Source organism: Salvelinus alpinus, chromosome 2, assembly GCF_045679555.1.
Source record: "Salvelinus alpinus chromosome 2, SLU_Salpinus.1, whole genome shotgun sequence".
NCBI lineage: Eukaryota > Metazoa > Chordata > Actinopteri > Salmoniformes > Salmonidae > Salvelinus > Salvelinus alpinus.
In genome coordinates, this window is record NC_092087.1 from 40469680 (window position 1) to 40491140 (window position 21461).

A 21461-nucleotide genomic window follows, 5' to 3' on the forward strand; every position below is an offset into this window, starting at 1 on the left:
AAAAATACAGATGAAAACTCTCTAGGTAGACAGCTTATCATGAGATACTCTACATCAGGCGAGCAAAACCTTGAGACTTCCTTAGATATCGTGCACCAGCTGTTATTTACAAAAATACATAGTCCGCCGCCCCTTGTCTTACCAGACGCCGCTGTTCTATCCTGCCGATACAGCGTATAACCAGCCAGCTGTATGTTGATAATGTCGTCGTTCAGCCACGACTCCGTGAAGCATAAGATATTACAGTTTTGAATGTCCCGTTGGTAGATTAATCTTCCGCGTAGGTCATCGATTCTACTTTCCAAAGATTGCACGTTTGCTAGCAGAATGGAAGGCAGTCTGGGTTTATTCGATCGCCTAATAATTCTCAGAAGGCAGCTCACCCTCCGGCCCCTTTTTCTCCACCTTCTCTTCACACAAATGACAGAGATCTGGGCCTGTTCCCGGGAAAGCAGTATATCATTCACGTCAGGCTCGTTGGACTCGTTAAAGGACACAAAGGATTCTGCCAGTTTGTGGTGAGTAATTGCTGTTTTGATGTCCAGAAATTATTTTTGGTCATAAGAGACGGTAGCAGAAACATTATGTACAAAAGAAGTAAAAAAATAAGTTACAAACAACGCAAAGAAACAAACAAAAAAACATAATTGGATAAGAACACGTAAAACGTCAGCCTTCTTCTCCGGCGCCATCTTAAAGTATCTAAGTTAAAAGTTTTACCATTTTTCCAAATTGGAGTTTCCCCCCTTTTTTTCCAGTAGTGGGTGGCAATATAACTTTTAGGATGTAGCCTGCCTTAAAACCCCAACGAAGAAGAAGAATCAACACATTTGATAAGTTGTAACACCACAACCAATCAGAATCTGTTATCCAAATTGTGGTGACGTGAAAGGGAAGCAACCGACAACTAACGTGGGGGAGATCCAGAGGTGTTCGTGCTGATTGTACGAAGATTGTGACAGCCGATTAAATGGCGTCCCTTGACAAGGTAAGAACAAGATGTACGTCAGGAGAAGTATACTTGGAATACGTCGGAGGAATGGCAGGAAAAAGAGAGGCAGAGGAGGTCTAAGAGAGAGAGAGAGAGAGAGAGAGGGAGGAAGAGAAATGTAGGAGAAATGGAAGTAAATGAGTTCGAAGTATCATAGGTGGTAGGTGTGGTGAAGTTCTCGGAGCCCGAGGCTTGCACCGGGGGTCAGGATAAAGATGAGTCTGTGACAGTAGGAGGGAAGTTTTTAGAAAAAGTGGACCCTTGCCTTTTGGCTGATCCATTTGTGGTTTCAGGGTGGGGGAAATCAGAGTTGGGTGCTGTGGAATCGGTGAGGGTAACCAAAAGTGATCTTGTGATAATTGTTTGCGTTTCTGCTGGTCAGAGGCTCTCCGCGTTAAACGAATGGGGGCAAGAAATGTGAATTGTTTTGCTCTCAAGAAAAGGGTGCCGTTGAAAGGACTGAGTACTGGGGTAGCAGTAAATGTAAAAGTTGACCAACTGAAGGGGAAGATTCCCAGTGCTTGTGATGCTCGTCATTTGGTGCGACGCAGACAGGGTGTTGTGAGTGGTGAAACAGTCATTGTTTGTTCTTTTGAGTTTTGATGTTAAGTCTTTGGCTGACAAAGTGATGTTAGGATATATAAGTTATCCTGTACGAGCTTTGGTGCCGAATACATTAAGTTACAAATAAAATAAAATGTTATTGGTCACATACACATGGGTAGCAGATGTTATTGCGAGTGTAGAAAATGCTTGTGCTTCTAGTTCTGACAGTGCAGTAATATCTAACAAGTAATATCTAACAATTCCACAACAAATGCCTAAAACACACAAATCTAAGTAAAGAAATGGAATGAGAATATATGGATGAGCAATGTCAGAGCGGCATAGGCTAAGATGCAATAGATAGTATAGAATACAGTGTATACATATGAGATGAGTAATGCAAGACATGTAAACATTATTAAAGTGACTAGTGTTCCATTTATTAAAGTGGCTAATGATTTCAAGTCTGTATGTAGGCAGCAGCCTCTCTGTGCTAGTGATGGCTGTTTTTCAGTCTGATGGCCTTGAGATAGAAGCTGTTTTTTCAGTCTCTCAGTCCCAGCTTTGATGCACCTGCACTGACCTTGCCTTCTGGATGGTAGCGGGGTGAACAGGCAGTGGCTCAGGTGGTTGTTGTCCTTGATGATCTTTTTGGTCTTCCTGTGACATCGGGTGCTGTAGGTGTCCTGGAGGGCAGGTAGTTTTCCCCCGGTGATGCATTGTGCAGACCGCACCACCCTCTGGATAGCCCTGCGGTTGTGGGCAGTGCAGTTGCCGTACCAGGCGGTGATACAGCCCAACGGGATGCTCTCAATTATGCATCTCTAATATTTTGTAAGGGTTTTAGGTGATAAGCCAAATTTCTTCAGCCTCCTGAGGTTGAAGAGGCGCTGTTGCACCTTCTTCACTACACTGTCTGTGTGGGTGGACCATTTCAGTTTGTCAGTGATGTGGAACTTAACCGAGGAACTTAACTTTCCACCTTCTCCACTGCTGTCCCGTCGATGTGGATAGTAAGGGTGCTCCCTCTGTTTTTTTCCTGAAGTCCACGATCATCTCCTTTGTTTTGTTGACGTTTAGTGAGAGGTTATTTTCCTGACACCACACTCTCTCACCTCCTCCCTGTAGGCTCTCTTGTCGTTGTTGGTAATCAAGCCTACTACTGTTGTGCTGTCTGCAAACTTGATGATTGAGTTAGAGGCGTGCCTGGCCACGCAGTTGTGGGTGAACAGGGACTACAGTAGGGGGCTAGCACACACCCTTTGGGGCCCCAGTGTTGAGGATCAGCGATGTGGAAATGTTATTTCCTACCTTCACCACCTGTGAGTGGCCCGTCGGGAAGTCCAGGACCCAATTGCACAGAGCAGGGTTGAGACCCAGGGCCTCAAGCTTAATGATGAGCTTGGAGGGTACTATGGTGTTGAATGCTGAGATATAGTCAATGAACAGCAATCTTACATAGGTATTCCTCTTGTCCAGACGGGACAGGGCAGTGTGCAGGTGATTGCATCGCCTGTGGACCTATTGGGGCGGTAAGCAAATTGAAGTGGGTCTAAGTTGACAGGTAAGGTGGAGGTGATATGATCCTTGATGAGTCTCTCAAAGCACTTCATGATGACAGAAGGGAGTGCTACGTGGTGATAGTCATTTAGTTCAGTTACCTTTGCACTCTTGGGTACAGGAACGATGGTGGCCATCTTGAAGCATGTGGGGAGAGATTGAATATGTCCATTAACACACCAGCCAGCTGGTCTGCATATGCTCTGAGGACGCGGCTATGGATGCCGTCTGGGCCGGCAGCCTTGCGAGGGTTAACACGTTTAAATGTCTTATTCACGTCGGCCACGGAGAAGGAGAGCCCACAGTCCTTGGTAGTGGGCCGCGTCAGTGGCACTCTATTATCCTCAAAGCGGGCAAAGGTGTTTAGTTTGTCTGGAAGCAAGATGTCGGTGTCCGCGACGTGGCTGGTTTTCCTTTTGTAGTCCGTGATTGTCTGTAGACCCTGCCACATACGTCTCGTGTCTGAGCCGTTGAAATGCGACTCCACTTTCTCTATATTGACATTTTGCTCGTTTGATTGCCTTGCGGAGTGAATGACTACTCTGTTTGTATTCTGCCATATTCCCAGTAACCTTGCCAAGGTTAAATGCGGTGGTATGCACTTTCAGTTTTGTGCGAATGCTGCCATCTATCCACAGTTTCTGGTTAGGGTAGGTTTTAATAGTCAGTGGTTACAACATCTCCTATACACTTCCTTATGAACTCACTCACCCAATCAGCGTATACGTCGATATTATTCTCTGAGGCTACCCGGAAATTATCCCAGTCCACGTGATCAAAACAATCTTGAAGCATCGATTCCGATTGGTCAGACCAGCGTTGAATAGTCCTTAGTGCAGGTACTTCCTGTTTGAATTTCTGCCTTTAGGAAGGGAGGAGCAAAATGGAGTCATGGTCAGATTTGCCGAAAGGAGGACGGGGGAGGGCCTTGTATGCATCATGGAAGTTAGAGTAACAATGGTCCAGTGTTTTTCCAGCGAGAGTGTTACAGTCGATATGCTGATAGTATTTAGGTAGCCTTTTCCTCAAATTTGCTTTATTAAAATCCCCAGCTATAATAAATACAGCCTCAGGATATATGGTTTCCAGTTTGCATCCAGTTCCTTGAGAGCCGTCGTGGTTTCGGCTTGAGGGGGGATATACACGGTTGTGACAATAACCAAAGAGAATTCTCTTGGGAGATAATACGGTCGGCATTTGATTGTGAGGAATTCTAGGTCAGGTGAACAAAAGGACTTGATTTCCTGTATGTTGTTACAATTACACCATGAGTCGTTAATCATGAAACAAACACCCCTGCCCTTCTTCTTCCCGGAGAGATGTTTATTCCTGTCGTCGCGATGCACTGATAATCCAGGTGGCTGTACCGACTCCGACAGCATATCCCGAGAGAGCCATGTTTCCATGAAACAGAGTATGTTACAATCCCTGATGTCTCTCCGGAAAGCAATCCTTGCCCTGATTTCGTCAACTTTGTTATCTAGGGACTGGACATTAGCGCGTAATATACTCGGAAGCGGTGGGTGGTGTGCGCACCTCCGAAGTCTGACTAGAAGACCGCTCCAACTCCCTCTCCCTCAGGTGGCTTTGTTTTGGGTTGGCGTCTGGAACCAGTTCAAATGCCTTTGGGGGTGCGGACAAAGGATGTTAGCAAACATTTTGTAATGCTTAGGTTGTACTGATATATAAGTAGGACACGTGACATCCCGGAAAAAAACACTTTATATCGGAGTTGTGCTATCTGGTGTCCTTGGGATGTCACTACCCTAATCCGTAACTCCAACCGGTACTTTAACCATTTTCAATTTCAACTTCAATGGGGTAGGGACGTCCCAAGGATCCCGGATAGCAAACGCTTAGCTGCCGTCTCATTCACTAGAATGGTCCTACCTGATCTTGCCTCCCCCCGACTGCCTTCCATTTTGAAGACATTTATTTGCATTGTTAGAGTGGGCAATGGACTATCTGGTCAATATAATGGAACATCTGTGATATAAAATATGTTCATAACCTTTCAGTGAGTAAAATCACCCTGTCTATATCAGGTAGTTTACAACCCTCTAGTGGTAACAATAGGAAGTGTTTGATCAGCACCAACAATAGGAAGTGTTTGATCAGCACCAACAATAGGAAGTGTTTGATCAGCACCAACAATAGGAAGTGTTTGATCAGCACCAACAGGGACCAATGTGACCAGTACAGCAGCTTGGTTCTCATCTCTATAACCGGAGAGTAACAATAGATAATGATTTCTAACCCTTATGTCACAACACAGAGATTTTAGCCTCAAATTAATAATTTGTATTTTGGATAAATCCAGGATTTCTCAACAAAGGAGACACTGCCAGTGACCACATGTCAGGTGTCACATCAGCTGAGTATAGGACCATACACCAATCAGTATTTTACAGCTGACTAGTGGAGGGTTTATCCTTTCAAATGTGTATTTGTATTTATTATGGATCCCCATTGCAGCTACTCTTCCTGGGGTCCAGCAAAATTAAGGCAGATCATACAATTTTAAAAACATTACAATACATTCACAGATTTCACAACACACTGTGTGCCCTCAGGCCCCTACACCACCACTACCACATATCTACAGTACAAAATACATGTGTACGTGTGTGTGTGTGTGTGTGTGTGTGTGTGTGTGTGTGTGTGTGTGTGTGTGTGTGTGTGTGTGTGTGTGTGTGTGTGTGTGTGTGTGTGTGTGTGTGTGTGTGTGTGTGTGTGTATGCATGTGTCTGTGCCTATGTTTGTGTTGCTTCACAGTCCCCTCTGTTCCGTAAGGTGTATTTTTATCAGTTTTTTAAATCAAATTTTACTGCTGGCATGAGTTACTTGATGTGGAGTAGAGTTCCATGTAGTCATTGCTCTATGTAGTACTGTGCACCTCCCATAGTCTGTTCAGGACTTGGGGAATGTGAAGAGACCTCTTGTGGCATGCCCTGTGGGGTATGCATGGGTGTCCGGTGCATTCAACATGTCAATACCTCTCATAAAAACTAGTTGTGATGAAGTCAATCTCTCCTCCACTTTGAGCCAGGAGAGATTGACATGCATATTATTAATATTAGCTCTCTGTGTACATCCAAGGGCCAGCTGTGCTGCCCTGTTCTGAGCCAATTGCAATTGTCCTAAGTCCTTTTTTGTGGCACCTGACCACACGACTGAACAATAGTCTAGGTACGACAAAACTAGGGCCTGTAGGACCTGCCTTGTTGATAGTGCTGTTAAAAAGGTAGAGCAGCTCTTTATTATTTATATATTTCTCCCCATCTTAGCTACTGTTGTATCAATATGTTTTGACCATGACAGTTTACAATCCAGGGTTACTCCAAGCAGTTTAGTCACCTCAACTTGCTCAATTTCCACATGATTTATTACAAGATTTAGTTGAGGTTTAGGGTTTAGTGAATGATTTGTCCCAAATACAATGCTTTTAGTTTTTTTTTAATATTTAGGACTAACTTATTCCTTTCCACCCACTCTGAAACTAACTGCAACTCTCTAAGTGTTGCAGTCATTTCAGTCGCTGTAGTAGCTGACATGTATAGAGTTGAGTCTTTCGCATACATAGAAACTCTGGCTTTACTCAAAGCCAGTGGCATGTCATTAGTAAAGAATGGAAAAATTAATGGGCCTAGACAGCTGCCCCGGGAATTCCTGATTCTACCTGGATTATGTTGGAACGGCTTCCATTAAAGAACACTCTCTGTGTTCTGTTAGACAGGTAACTCTTTATCCACAATATAGCAAGGTGTGTACAGCAGCAAACTATGATCAATAATGTCAAAAGCCACACTGAAGTCTAACAAAACTGCCCACACAATCGTTTTATCATCAATTTCTCCAAGCCAATCATCAGTCATTTGTGTAAGTGCTGTGCTTGTTGAATGTCCTTCCCTATAAGCGTGCTGAAAGTTTGTCAATTTGTTTCCTATAAAATAGCATTGTATCTGGTCAAACACAATTTTTTCCAAAAGTTTACTAAGGGTTGGTAACAGGCTGATTGGTCGGCTATTTGAGCCAGTAAAGAGGGCTTTACTATTCTTGGGTAGCGGAATTGACATTTGCTTCCCTCCAAGCCTGGGGGCACACACATTCTAGCATTCTAGTAGGCTTAAATTGAAAATACGGCAAATTGGAGTGGTTATATCGTCCTCTATTATCCTCAGTAATTTTCCATCCAAGTTGTCAGACCACAGTGGCTTGTCATTGTTGATAGACACCAATCATTTTCTCTCCTCTTCCATACTCACTTTAGAGAATGCAAAATTACAATGCTAGTCTTTCATCATTTGGTCAGATATACTTGGATGTGTAGTGTCAGCGTTTGTTACTGGCATGTCATGCCTAAGTTTGCTAATCTTGCCAATGAAAGAATTATTCATGTAGTTGGCAATATCAGTTGGTTTTGTGATGAATGAGCCATCTGATTCAATGTATGATGGAGCTGAGTTTGCCTTTTTTCCTAAATTGAATTTAAGGTGCTCCAAAGCTTTTTACTATCATTCCTTGTCATTTATCTTTGTTTCATAGTGTAGTTTCATCTTCCTTTTATTCAGTTTAGTCACATGATTTCTCAATTTGCAATACATTTGCCAATTGGTTGTCAGACTTATTTGCCATTGCTTTTGCCTCATCCCTCTCACCCATGCAATTTTTCAATTCCTCATCAATCCACATGGATTTAACTGTTTTTACTGTCATTTTCTTAATAGGTGCATGCTTATTATTAACTGGAATAAGCAATTTCATAAATGTGTCAGGTGCAGTGTCTGTTTGCTCCGCTTTACACACAAACAAATATATTTTACATCAACAACATAGGGCGAGTAACCTAAATTAGATTGAATCAAACTTTATGCATTTAAAATCGCAACACACTTTACAGGGAAAACCAATCAAATGGAAAAAGTAAAAGCAAACAAGAAATTATAAATGTCTCATTTTCTTTCAGCATTGGAGCAAAGCTCCTAGGCTGAATTTGAACAGATGCGTTGACATGATGACATATGAAAAGAGACAGAGTAGGCAGTGGAAATTTCACTCATGACATGCTATAGTGTATTGCTGTCCTAAAATGGAGTCATTCTGAGTGTGGGCTCCTGGGGCTGACAACTGAAAGTAATGCAAAAGGTGTCTGTTGACTTGACTCGCTTACAAGTGTTAATAAAGTTTCGGAGCGCCACAAATATCCAGACAATGATGTCATTAAGACCTGCCCATTTTGTGCCGAGGATTAGGTGCTTTGGAAAAACACACAGACCGACTAACACACACATAAATACACTTTCAGTCATAAGGACACACATTAACGGGAGACCCTGATAGATATTTGTGCACCCACACGCATGATACTATACTCCCCAATATGTCGTCGTTCTTTTTTTCCTCTGTGCCAGAGCACTAATTAAAGTGTGAAGTTTTTTCCATCTTGTGAAGTGTGGCCCAGTCGAAACCCCCCTGGGGCAACGGCAGTCCCCCATGATTATCTCCCTGTTTGTCTGTCTTTAGCTATTTCAACTAATAAAAAAAAGAGTGAACTGGGACAGTTTTACTAATAGTAGTAAGTTGTGTACACCTTGTTAAAGGTAGAGACGAGAGGGACTTGATCTTAATAAAAATAACTTAGAGAATTTCCACCTTTACATCCCGTGCTGCCTGACAACTGACACCAAAATATTATGAGAACTACATAGCGCTAACACATTTCACAAATATAATAATACTTGATAGACTGGTTTGAATAATAACCACATTGATACACTGGTTTGATACAAGAGAATATTTAGCAGCATAGTTTTCTTGCTTTCACAGTAAAAGAAGTACCAGAGGAAGTAACAGCAGGAGGAAATTGTTTCATAGATCTGTGGCCTCAGTCTGTCTGGTCGTGTCTGCGTTGTGTTCTATTTGTTTTGTTGATTTCTCTCCTCAGCTCAGTAAGATGTTTCTCCTGTTTCCTGAGCCACACTTCAAGAAGATCCAAGCGCAAGTAGCGGATCGTCAGTCCCACTCTGTTGGCGGAGTACGCCTACACACTGAGAGAAGGGGTAAGGATAGAGCACAGCGTGGGGGGGATTTCATCAAGGGAACCCAAAGTCAACAGTTGTGGGACAGCAAGACATATGATACATATGAGAGGACAGTACTGGCTACATTGCGTACATGGAGAGATACAAGGAGAGACTGCGGATTGAGAGAACAATGGGAGGCTTGTGGATGTAGGATTTTAATCTGCTCACATGCGCGTGGGTGCGGTTTAGACTGCAAAATCGATCTGCCCAGAACACACATGCACACACCTCCATCACACACACCCTCCCCCCGCCTCCACACCTCCCCATTTCCTGGCCTCAACGTGAACACAACATTACTGAGCTAACACACAGCTGCTATGCTAATCTGTGCCATCGCTGAGTTTTCCAAGAAAGCCCTGTTCAAATGACACCATCTGTCCGCAATCCAATGTAAACTACAATGACACAGGTGATAAACCTCTATGTTGGTTTTGGGCTATATCTGTCCTTTTGGGGGGGAGAAAGATTTGCTCTTCAAAGTATTTAAGGCCACCACACCAAGGCATGTTTTGTGAAAAATGTTGAAAGATCATAGGAAAATGGGAGATCAGGGTCAAATGTATTAGTGCACACGGATTCATTAGTGCAACTTCTTATTGGAGAGGTCCAGGTAGTCCCTCCCTGTTTTGGTTCACTATCTCGGCATGTAAAACTAGTGCTATGGCATTTTGCATCCTTTGTGCCAGGTTTGGCAATTTACCTATCTAACATCAGCTCACTTGCGCTGAGGTGGGAGGGGTGGCAATATTTGAGGTATGCCTTTAAAAAGTAGTGCAAAAATGACAATATCATTCTGCGCAAATAGTGAGATTTTAGACTCCCCAAAAGCATGTCTTAGCAGTAACGAGGTTGGTTATGGGATGGATTTTGACAGCAGAAGCTCAGCCTATCCAGCCATGACCAAATCTGTATGCATTTTGCACACAACCTGCATGCATTTTGTGTAGCATACACACAATTTGAGGTCAAAGTACACTGGTATGAATGTGGCAGAGAAATTACCACTAAATTTAACCTAGAAAAATATGAAAGTGTAATTTAGACCAGCTCAATTTAATTTAGGATCAAACATAGACTAATGTGTTGGCTACATTGTTTGATATAATGTACGACTCTAGGTTTCAGGAAATGCCAGTTACAGGTCAAAAATAAATAAAAATGCTACCCCCTACCCAACCTTAGGCCTACATCACCACCACCTTGTCAGAAATTCCTAGGTAAAGCCCTGATTGTACATTAAAACCTATTTATAGTTAGCTACTGAAGAGTAACTAATTACCAAGTACCCATAACAGTCTGGTGTCTGGAAAATAACCTCTCCCTCAACATCAACAAAATGAAGGAGCTGACCGTGGACTACAGGAGACAGCAGAGAGAGAACGCCCCCATCCACATCTATGGGGCTGCAGCGGAGAGGGTCAAAAGTTCCACGTTTCTACATCACTGACAACCTGAAATGGTCCCTTCACACAAACAGCATGGTGAAGGCGGCGCACCTAAAGAGGCTGAAGAAATGTGGACTCACTTAAACTTCTACAGATGCACCATCGAAAGCATCCTGTTGGGCTGTATCACGGCCTGGTATGACAATTGCACCGTCCGCAACCACAAGGCTCTCCAGAGGGTGGTGCGGTCAGCCCAAAGCATCACCGTGGGCACACTGCTTGCCCTCAAGGACATCTACAGCACCCGGTGTCACAGGAAGTCCAAGAAGATCAACGACCTCAGCCACCCGAGCCATGGCCTGTTCACCCCGCTACCATCTAGAAGGCGGAAACCGTACAGGTGCATCAAAGCAGGGACCGAGAGACTGAGAAACAGTCACCACTAGCCTTAGTCACTGTTCTAGCTGGCTACCACCCAGCACTCTACCCTACACAATAGACTTTTCTATTCATATACTGTCCATACACATCATTAGATGTATAATATATTTATATACGGTACCAGTCAAAAGTTTGGACACACCTACTCATTCAATGGTTTTCTTTATTTTTACTATTTTCTACATTATAGAATAATAGTGAAGACATCAAAACTATGAAATAACAGATATGGAATGTAGTAACCAAGAAAGTGTTAAACAAATCAAAAATATATTTTAGATTATTCAAGGTAGCCACCCTTTGCTTTGACAGCTTTGCACACTCTTGGCATTCTCTCAACCCAGCTTCATGAGGAATGCTTTTCCAACAGTCTTGAAGGAGTTCCCACATATGCTGAGCACTTGTTGGCTGCTTTTCCTTCGCTCTGCAGTCCAACTCATCCCAAACCATCTCAATTGTGTTGTGGTTGGGTGATTGTGGAGGCCAGGCCATCTGATGCAGCACTCCATCACTCTCCTTCTTGCCTGGAGGTGTGTTTTGGGTCATTGTCCTGTTGAAAAACAAATGATAGTCCCACTAAGCGCAAACCAGATGGGATGGCGTATCGGCGTATCGCTGCAGAATGCTGCGGTAGCCATGCTGGTTAAGAGTGCCTTGAATTCCAAATAAATCAGTGTCACCAGCAAAGCACACACACACCATCACACCTCCTCCAAGCTTCATGGGAACCACACATACGGAGATCATCCGTTCACCTACTCTGCGTCTCACAAAGACACGGTGGTTGGAACCAAAAATTTCAAATTTAGACTCCAGACCAAAGGACAGATTTCCACTGGTTTAATGTCCATTGCTCGTGTTTCTTGGCCCAAGCAAGTCTCTCCTTCTTATTGGTGTCCTTTAGTAGTGGTTTCTTTACAGCAATTTGACCATGAAGTCTCCTCTGAACAGTTGATGTTGTCTGTTACTTCAACTCTGACACATTTATTTGGACTGCAATCTGAGGTGCAGTTATCTCTAATTAACTTATCCTCTGCAGCAGAAGCAACGCTGGGTCTTCCTTTGCTGTGGCGGTCCTCATGAGTGCAAGTTTCATCATAGCGCTAGAATAAACGTTCAAAGTTCTTGACATTTTCCGGATTGACTGACCATGTCTTAAAGTAATGATGGACTGTCATTTCTCTTTGCTTATTTGAGCTGTTCTTGCCATAATATGGACTTAGCCCTATTTGGTAAAAGGCCATCTTCTGTATACCACCCCTACCTTGTCACAACGCAACTGATTGGCTCAAATGCATTAAGAAGGAAAGAAATTCCACAAATGTACTTTTAACAAGGCAATTGTTAATTGAAATGCAATCCAGGTGACTACCTCATGAAGCTGGTTGAGAGAATGCCAAGGGTGTGCAAATCTGTCATCAAGATAAAGGGTGGCTAATTTGAAGAGTCTCAAATATAAAATATACCTTTTTGGTTACTACATGATTTCATAGTTTTGATGTCTTCACTATTATTCTAAAATGTAGAAAATAATAAAAATAAAGATAAAGTCTTGAATGAGTAGGCGTGTCCAAACTTTTGACTGGTACTGTACATTACATTATTTTTATTTGTCAAACGGCAGCCAAGCATCACTCATCTTGTCACCAAAATAAAACCCTCACTATTTATTTGAAGGGAGCATCAAGCTCATCACTGTGCACATTCATCTTCCTGTGAAGTTCATAATAAATTATTGAATCTGTAGCCTAATAAACTGCATACTTTCCCAAGTCGTAGTGGGAGGACCATACAACATATCATCGCGTGACTGCAAGTTTACTTTGATATGATGGTTATTATATCCATATTTGCCTGTTGTGACTTTTTAAATTGTATTTATCCGATGTACTTTACGCGCATACAACTGTTTGATGGAAACCGGGTTACTGAAGGCAATTTTTTTGGTCCTTCCCAATGCATTCGCCAAGACTATCAATAAAGGGTTTGGCTCGTGAGACTGCTTTGAAATACATCTTAATCATCAACGCTTTATTAAAAGATCAAGTTTGGGAGCAGCAAAACAGTGAGCGGACATCCCCTTTTTATCTGTATATTGTACCTCATTTTAGCCGGCTATTTTGGATGTGCTTAAAACCCCCTCCATGTAGGCTACGTGTCCATATGCCCATCATTGAACCAGTGACGAGATGTTGCTGGTGACTCGTATTTTGAAATATTTAAGATATTTTTCTGTAACAATTGTTTCATTTGATAAAAATATATATTTTATTGTCACATACACCGGATAGGTGTGTTGTTTTTCAGGGTCAACCATAGTAGTACCCCGCTCCTGGAGCAAATTGGGGTTAAGCTCAAGGGCACATCGACCGATTTAAAAAAAAAAAAACATCAACCTTTCATTTACTGGCCCAACGCTCTTATCCGCTAGGCTACCTGCCGCCACAATTAAAAACCTGGCCAAGAATTAGCCAAGTAGCCTATCCATAGAAGGTCTCTAAATGGTCAACTTTGGAGGCTTTAGCCATCATGCTTTTGCGTGATTGCCAATTCACATAGGCCTACCTACCTACTCTATTTCGCTTGTATCCATTCCCATTTCTAAAGAGCGACTTGTTCAGTTACGAAGGATGCGCTCCTCCAAACATATTAAAAATATTCAGTCCTATTATGCCATATCAACGGTGGATAGGCCTATATCTTGATTGACATTTTAAGGGGAGACTAGTATTTTTTATGTGACTTATTTTTGTATGCGTAAAGACATGTATGGCCTATACTCGTTGAATCAATTACAACAATGTTGACTGCCAACACTCCAAACATATTTAGCAAAAACGGGATGTATTTTACTGTTGCTATTATTTGTTACTGTAACCTATGCTGTTTTATAGTTTTTCCTCAATCGCGTAAAAGCATTTTTTTGGAACAATGTTGTCGATTTACAAGAGTTCACAAGACGCACAGTAACTCGGTGGCCTTTTGGCAAATCAGTAAATACGTTTTCGTGTAGTTGCCTTCTCAAAACATTAATACATGAATGAAAAATGTTACACTGTCAAAATTGCAAATACATTAATTTAAAGAACACGACTGCCTGCAAAAAGATTAACACAACCATACTTATCACTTGAGTCCAAGCAGACAAAACAGAAAGGTAGTCTGTTTTAAAAATCCCAGTCAATCAGTACATTTTTCTTTGCAGTCACTAAATCATGATGATCTAAATTGAAAGTATGTCCGCAATATTCCAAAAAATCATAACAATTAGATAATCCCATAACCTAAATCTTGGCATATGTTGTACATGGTACAACTGTTGTTGTACACCTCTGACCCCACGGGGAAAAACAAATGTCGTTGGTTATCTTACAAACCAGGTCTACCACAAGGGCCATAGTCCTATCCCCTCCTCTTACGGCCCTTAATTATCAAACGGGGTCAAACTAGACACTTTTTTATGATTAGCATGTGTTACACAGAATTAGTCAACCAGACATCCTGGCACCAAATGTGCTGATTTTAAGGAAGGGGGAGAAGAGAGGAATATTTAGCCTGATGCCTCTTTTGTTCTAAGGAGGGAAATGGCACCAAACACAATGTGGGCCATTTCACCAGTTTTTTTTTTTTTAAATCTCAAAATGAATGCCTCACCACACTGTTGTTCCTATATTATTAAAAGTGTAATATGTATTTCACTATAACATAAAATGTATGTATCTTATTCCAGTCATGTTTAGAATCTATGGGCTCCTTATCCACTTTCAGGAATGAATAACTTTTTCTATATAGTAGGGACTTATTGTGTACACTCACAAGCCAATCTCAGGTTTTATTCCAATATTGGCATGCCATATGCTTAACTGTACCTAACTCATTTTCAATCTTAGTCTAGTAATAAAACTTTGAAATAAATCCGTTGTTGCAATGAAGGCCTTAGTGAGCGATTGGATTCTTGAAGTCTGAGATCTCGATGACCATTTAGAATTAGAATATAGTAAATTGAGTGTTGATTAAGACTATTGTTGATGGTTAATGATAACTACTGATAGAGTTACTTCAAGGAGTCTCTCTATCAAAACCCATAATGATTAATTAGATTAAATTGGATAGGATTACCAAATTAATTAGAAATTGAATCAATTAATTGTTCCACTAATTAATTAGTAAATGATCTTGAATATTCATAGACAAAGTCACAACACTGTAATAAACAGTATCAATATACAATGGACTAGAACGAGAATATTCCGTGCCCCCCAGCCGAATTGGAGTTGATGACAACACAAAGACAATAACGTACACAACTGCCGCATCAGTATTAGGCCATGGAACACGTTGATTGGCCAGTGAATGGTCAAGCCCTTGTCACACCTACATCTTTTTAAATTAATCAAAACCCAGCCCTTTCACAACACCGCCAGCTATTGCGGCAATAATTCCTGCTGTGAAAATAGCAAAAATATTTCCGACACACCTCTGGACTTAGTGCCAGCGCTAAGATTTACCATTTGCATTAGGTTTGTTAAAGTAGACCCCAGTATTTGTCCCCTGTCTCAAACTAGATTGATACTTAAAGTACAGACCACAGTTGGTATGATGTTTGTGTGTGTCAGTCACCTGCTGCACTATATAGGAGCTTTAAGTGACCGTTCACTCTAAAATCAAAGTTTGTCAGATGTTTAGGTCTAAAAGTGGACCTAAAACCCAACTGAACGGAAAACATTTGGCACAGACTGAAATGAGGATCATATGGTCCTTGTTTTCCCCATTCCTTTGGAATTGAGTAATACATCTGTATCTAGAACAGATTATGTGGGACGTGGACTCATCTCAACATTAGTCTACTTTTGGGATCTGAAAGGTTTTGACAAAGGCTTTCTGTTTACTGTTTATACTTATGAGGACATTGTTTAACTCGTTTTATGGGATCTCCCAGGGTTTGGTGTACACCAACACAGACATGGAGGAGGTGCATCACTGGATGGTGAAACACTTCAGTGAGCATCCACTGTTCACACGGGTCCCCGACACGGAACTGGTATGATGACGCACACTTTGAACAGTCCTTCCCCACAATTCATAGAGATTCTGTGTTGACTGATGTGATACTGTATGTAATAATATTTGTCATATAGCAGCCAACCTTGAACCCCATATAAGTAAGCCATAGAGATTGATCGTAACAAAAAAGTTAAACTTATGTCAGAGCTTTGTTGGATATGCTTCACAAATCTTCCTACCTTCCAAATTTGGAAAACATTGTTAACATACTTGCCAGTATCCATACAGTTTGTAACCCAAGTATGATGAGTAGGAAACCTGGTAAGAGACAGTCAGCAAATAGCAGGAGTAGGGTAGCTCTCTTCAGATCCCTCAAAAGTTTCCCTTTGTTTTGCAGGTTGATGATGTCATCATCAGAGGAGGGGAAGAAGGTGCAGAGGAACGGAGGGAAGAACTACCTGGCAGTTTTCCGCAGAGTGGCATACTAAAATCCCAGTATTGCAGATATCAGTTGAACTCTTTGCCTTGCTGATAGGAGCACCAGCTCTCTCCTTGCAAGGACAACAAAATGGACGACCAAAATGACTGATAGGTTTGCTCCAGGGGTGGAGCTTGGCCTGTCCGTCTTAAACTTAGTTTCTCCCTGAATGGTGGACAGGAATATGAATGGGTCTTCATTGGTCAAGGGTTTAAATGGCCAGACTGAAGCATCCCACCATGATCTTTTGTGAACAGGTGCCTGATTTGGAATTATCATGATTCACCGTTAGCTAATTTGACTCCTCTCTACGGTGTCCTGAGTTGGTGATACATCTGCAATGAAGCTTTATTGATTCATTATACTTTCATGAAAGCCTTAATAAATATTTGTTTTGTCATGCCTTTTTTAGTTGCATCTTTATTGTGGGATGCAATCACCTGTTCCGACCCTCTGCCAAACCTTAACTGCTGCTTTTGGTTTCTGGTTGAGCCTCCAAGGCTTTCTCTGTTCCAGCTTGATAGGGGAAGTGTTGGTTTTGGCTTAGAGACGCTAGTGTTGGAGAATCCCCCACCCCCAAAAAAGGGGAGAGAATAAGAATAATGGTCATAGATGGTACAGTTTGAGGAGGTTGACTAGGAGTGCTTCAGCTAAAACTTAAAGACTTCTTCATTTCTTATTGAATATTTTTATTTTTACCTTTCTATTTAACTAGGCAAGTCAGTTAAGAACAAATACTTATTTTCAATGACTCTCTAACCACTAGGCTACCTGAAGAATCTGAAAGCATTTGCCAAAAGTGCATTGACATCTGCATATCACAATGGATGATACAGCTAATGGTAGCCCAAAGTTTTTGCCACTGCACTCTGACAGCAAGAAGTAAATTGAATGATGTGGATTGTCTGTAAATGTGTGTACTTAGGACTGTACTTGCTGTCTGAGACCTACACAAATCTGTTGGCTCTGTCCTGAGCAGGGAGAGAGGAGAATGGAGGCATCTGCCTGGAATAGTGTTTTTGTTCCAAATGGCACCCTATTTCCTACATAGTGCTCTACTTTTGACAAAAGTATTGCACTATATAGGAAATTGGGTGCCATTTGGTACACAACTAGTGGGTCCATTTAAACTTAAGTTGACCTTTGGTCCTTTCAATCCACACTGGTATATTATTCCCGAATCGTGATCAAATGTGTTCATTCAGCACAATGTGGACCATATGGTTTGATTCATGTCTGTAGAAATCCAGAAACGGGATGGTGCAGGTTTGAAAGTTTCCCTTTTCTACAGCTGCAGGCAGTGTTGGCTAGAAACAGGACAGCACTCGCCTCAATAGTGGAACCCCACAGTCAGGAAACCAGGGATGGATACAGTCTGAAACCTCAGGATCTCTCTTACACACACACACACACACACACACATACCGAGTTTTAAAAAATCCCCCGAAACTCAAAAGGAACCATTGTCTGTTTGACAATCTGTTCATTGTGTATATTCGTTGGGGGCAAAGTCGGGCATGAGGGGTGAATGCCAGGAGGGCATGAGCACACCAGCTCTAAGCAAACAACGGAGACTTATCAGTAGAACTCTGCAAAAGTATGTAGTTGAAAGCACAGTGAGTCAGCATGATTATGTAGTTGAGTGTAAATGACTGTTTTTCAGCACTTTGGATGCCGTGCTGGGGGAAATGGCATCACGATTTTAGCTAGGGAAATAGTCAACTGGTGGAGGCTCTATGTGCCATGGATCCCGAGAGCCCAGACATTTTGGATGTGAACTAGGTCAGGCCATTGTTGGATCTAAACAAAACTAAACCAGTGGAAGCAGAGTTTATTGTGGCTCTCACATTCTTGCGAAGTGAAATCGCAACCATAGCCAGCAACAACAACATGGACCCCACTCAGTGTTTTTCAAAGATACTGTGGTATATTAACAAGCCAAGACACAGCCATGCTGTTTAGCATCAAGTTTAATAACAGAATGAACTTGCGTGCATTCCCACAATGTACTTTGACCTGACTAAGGTACGGCATCCTGCTCATACCAATATTACTATTAACCCTATAATGTAATACCATAATTAAACCATGTAGTTATTATAGGCTAATACACTACATCCCCCTTTTAGTCTTGATAACAAATAATTTCCGGTAAATGCTTATACTGTACTGTAAACAGCTAAAAGAGCATTTATCTTTTGTACTGTAAACGACTAAAAGAGGATTTGTTTTAAACCTGTAACATTTCAATGTGTCATCAAAAATGAACAGTTTGACAACATGTTTCTTTTTTACAACTGTCTTTTTCACACATTTGTTTTCATCACAAGTCATTTTTTCAGTCTCTTATCAGTGTGTAAAAGTCTTTAACCGTGTGTGTTTCAGACTGTAACGCTGGTGTGGTCTGATGACCCTGTGAGACTGACGTGGACTTTTACCTGTACAGTGTCGTTGTGCCCCTGTTCGTTCTCACACATTTACTCCTGATCATCAGTTATGTCCGTTGTCAGTAGCAAGATGGTGTGTCAGTAGCAACTCGTGCTCTCAGCTGATCCCAGTGTCATCGTAGACTGTCTGTGTTTCTGCTTATCACTATGTAATATACCGGACCTGTCTGTGTGACAAACCCAGGTATCCATCTCGGTCCTCCTCCCGTTGTATTTTGCAAGTACACGGCATCATCCACGCCGAATGACCGTTCCACTTCACGTTGGTCATGGCAGAACTTTTGTCGGTACTGTATCCTGCGGGCAGTTTTGGCTGTGCTGGTTTGAATAAATTCTGTCTGGTACCAACATGTCTGCTCAAGAACAGGTCAGCAGGTATTTGTCCTGTTGTGCAGTTCGGTGTGGTGCGGTACTGCAGTAAGAACAAGGAGATCTTGTACTCGATCCAGAGTGGTATCGGCAAGCTTTCGTGCCATTCTGTTATGTCTGAACATACCTGTCTGCCAGCCCGTTTGAAGCTGGGTGGCCAGGTACGCTGTTTGAGTGCAGGATCCTGTTCTGCCTCATGAAAATCTGGAATACGTTTGAAATTAATTTCCGTTACGATTTGCTCAGCCAATGCTTTCATTTTCACGATGCCCCGATGTCTTGTGTGAATTTCTTTTAGCACTGCCCTTCTCAGTTTAGTTGGAACTATAACTCTTGTGCCCCACACCTTTGTTCCACTGACAGCTCATTCCTCTGTATGTAGAATGATTTCAAGTTGTCTTCAACCTGTTCAGGCCAAACTTCATGATATATTTGTATATTTGAGTGCTTGCTGACCATGCGTGTTGCTCTGGCTACTTGTGTAGTGTTCAGTGGTGCTTCCTGGAAGTGCTCTGTTAGCAGTGTGTGGATGTGAGCTGACTGCCTCGGTTCCGGCGTCACTGGTCTCAGGTAAAGGAAAGCGCGATAAATCAGTGTTGCTATGGTGTTCCGATTTGCAATAACCAATGCGGTAGTCATACGTTGACAAGATGATGGCCCACTGCCGAATGCGTGCAGCGGCCATCGTGCTCCCCAAACAAGGTAGGGGTTCTTGATCAGTCAATAGGCTGTTTGTTTCTACTCTGCTAACTGCCAAACTTTTCAAATTTTACTTTAAAGATTTTTTTTATCAAACTCTATTTAACAAGTATACCAACTTCTTAGCTTTGTCCTACGCTTAGCTTTGTCCCTGGACGCTTTATCTGAACATGGATATGCAGGACCTCCACCAGACGAAAACGCTAAGTAACACTGTGCCTTCTCGTTGTACTCATAACATACAGGAGAACTATTGCCTTATGGTGAGGATAACCGAGTTGCAAGCCCAGCTTCAGATGCAATCGTTAGGCAAGAGCAATTTAAGTGTAGGAAAGGATGAAACAGAGTCTGTGCCACCAGTAAGTACAGGTAGTAGTGTTAACCCCCACACAGTCCCCACAGCCGGACTATTTTTTCATGGCTTCTGGAAAGAAATGCTGTTGGCATGCTCAACCGGTGTCGCTGATAGAAACTTTTAGAGGAGCATGCGTGTACCAATCGGAGGCAAGGGGTGTAAGTAGCTCCGTTGTGTACCGACAAAACTGTGGTTACATGTACAAACCAGACAACAAAGGCCTCTAAACCTAATAAATCAACATATCCCCAAGCAACTGGAAAAGCAAACCAATCAGTGTGTAAAACTACGCAGCGGCACGAATTACAACAAGTAAAGAACAACTTGGAGACACAAACGAGAGTAATGAACAGTTAAATGCTATCCAGGGAAACGTAGCTAAAATACTCTCAATGCACACCAAAAAACAAATGAACTGCTACAATCTGTTCAAGTAGATGCGTTCAAAAAGAATGTAAGAACGCTAAACAGCCATGCATGGTAATCTTCAAACTATGGAACTATCAGACCAAAGTCAACATTCTGAAGGCACAAAGGGGAAAGGAGATCAAAATCCAAGGACATACCATTCTATTCGTCCAGGACCTATCTGCTAAGCTGAGAAAAAGACACAAGGAATACCTTCCAATCAGACAGTCACTGGACAAAGAAGGGATTCAATATCAGCTCCACTTCCCGGCAGTGCTGTGGGTATGGAAGGGAATGCAAAGCATAGAATTCACAGGCGCCGATGAAGCCCTAATCAAGCTGCAAGAAACCTTTCCAGTCAAAGGCCTACAAACACTGAGTGTAATGGAGACCTTCACGGGCAGAGGAGAGTCCCCTGCACCGAGAAGATGTTGAAGTGAGAAAAAGCGATGAACATAGTGAGACCTAAGACCCGTTTATGGTAAATTGAGACATTATTTCCCCCTCTTCCAAAGCAATCAATACTCTACTTTCCCCAAGTAACTGTTCTTCTCTATGAAGTAACGATAGAAGTAGCCGATGCCAATGGGCTACATGGACACTGAAAAGACAATTCAAAGGGGGAAATATAGCATGTATGTCAACTGTTCTCTGTGTGTGTGAATGGATGTGTGAGGGAGGGATGTGTGAGG

The 21461-nt window shown here is 42.1% G+C and overlaps 2 long non-coding RNA genes across 2 annotated transcripts; one reads left to right on the top strand and one right to left on the bottom strand.

Moving 5' to 3' along the window:
* Nucleotides 1-865: 865 nt before the first annotated feature.
* On the top strand, nucleotides 866-16891 carry LOC139561151 (uncharacterized). The gene is made up of 4 exons (XR_011672072.1): nucleotides 866-988; nucleotides 9042-9156; nucleotides 15949-16050; nucleotides 16411-16891. It is a non-coding gene; the product is annotated as an uncharacterized lncRNA (long non-coding RNA).
* On the bottom strand, nucleotides 7934-14368 carry LOC139561153 (uncharacterized). Its single transcript, XR_011672073.1, has 3 exons — nucleotides 14133-14368; nucleotides 10709-10946; nucleotides 7934-9144 (listed from the first exon to the last, which is right to left on the bottom strand). It is a non-coding gene; the product is annotated as an uncharacterized lncRNA (long non-coding RNA).
* Nucleotides 16892-21461: the final 4570 nt, after the last annotated feature.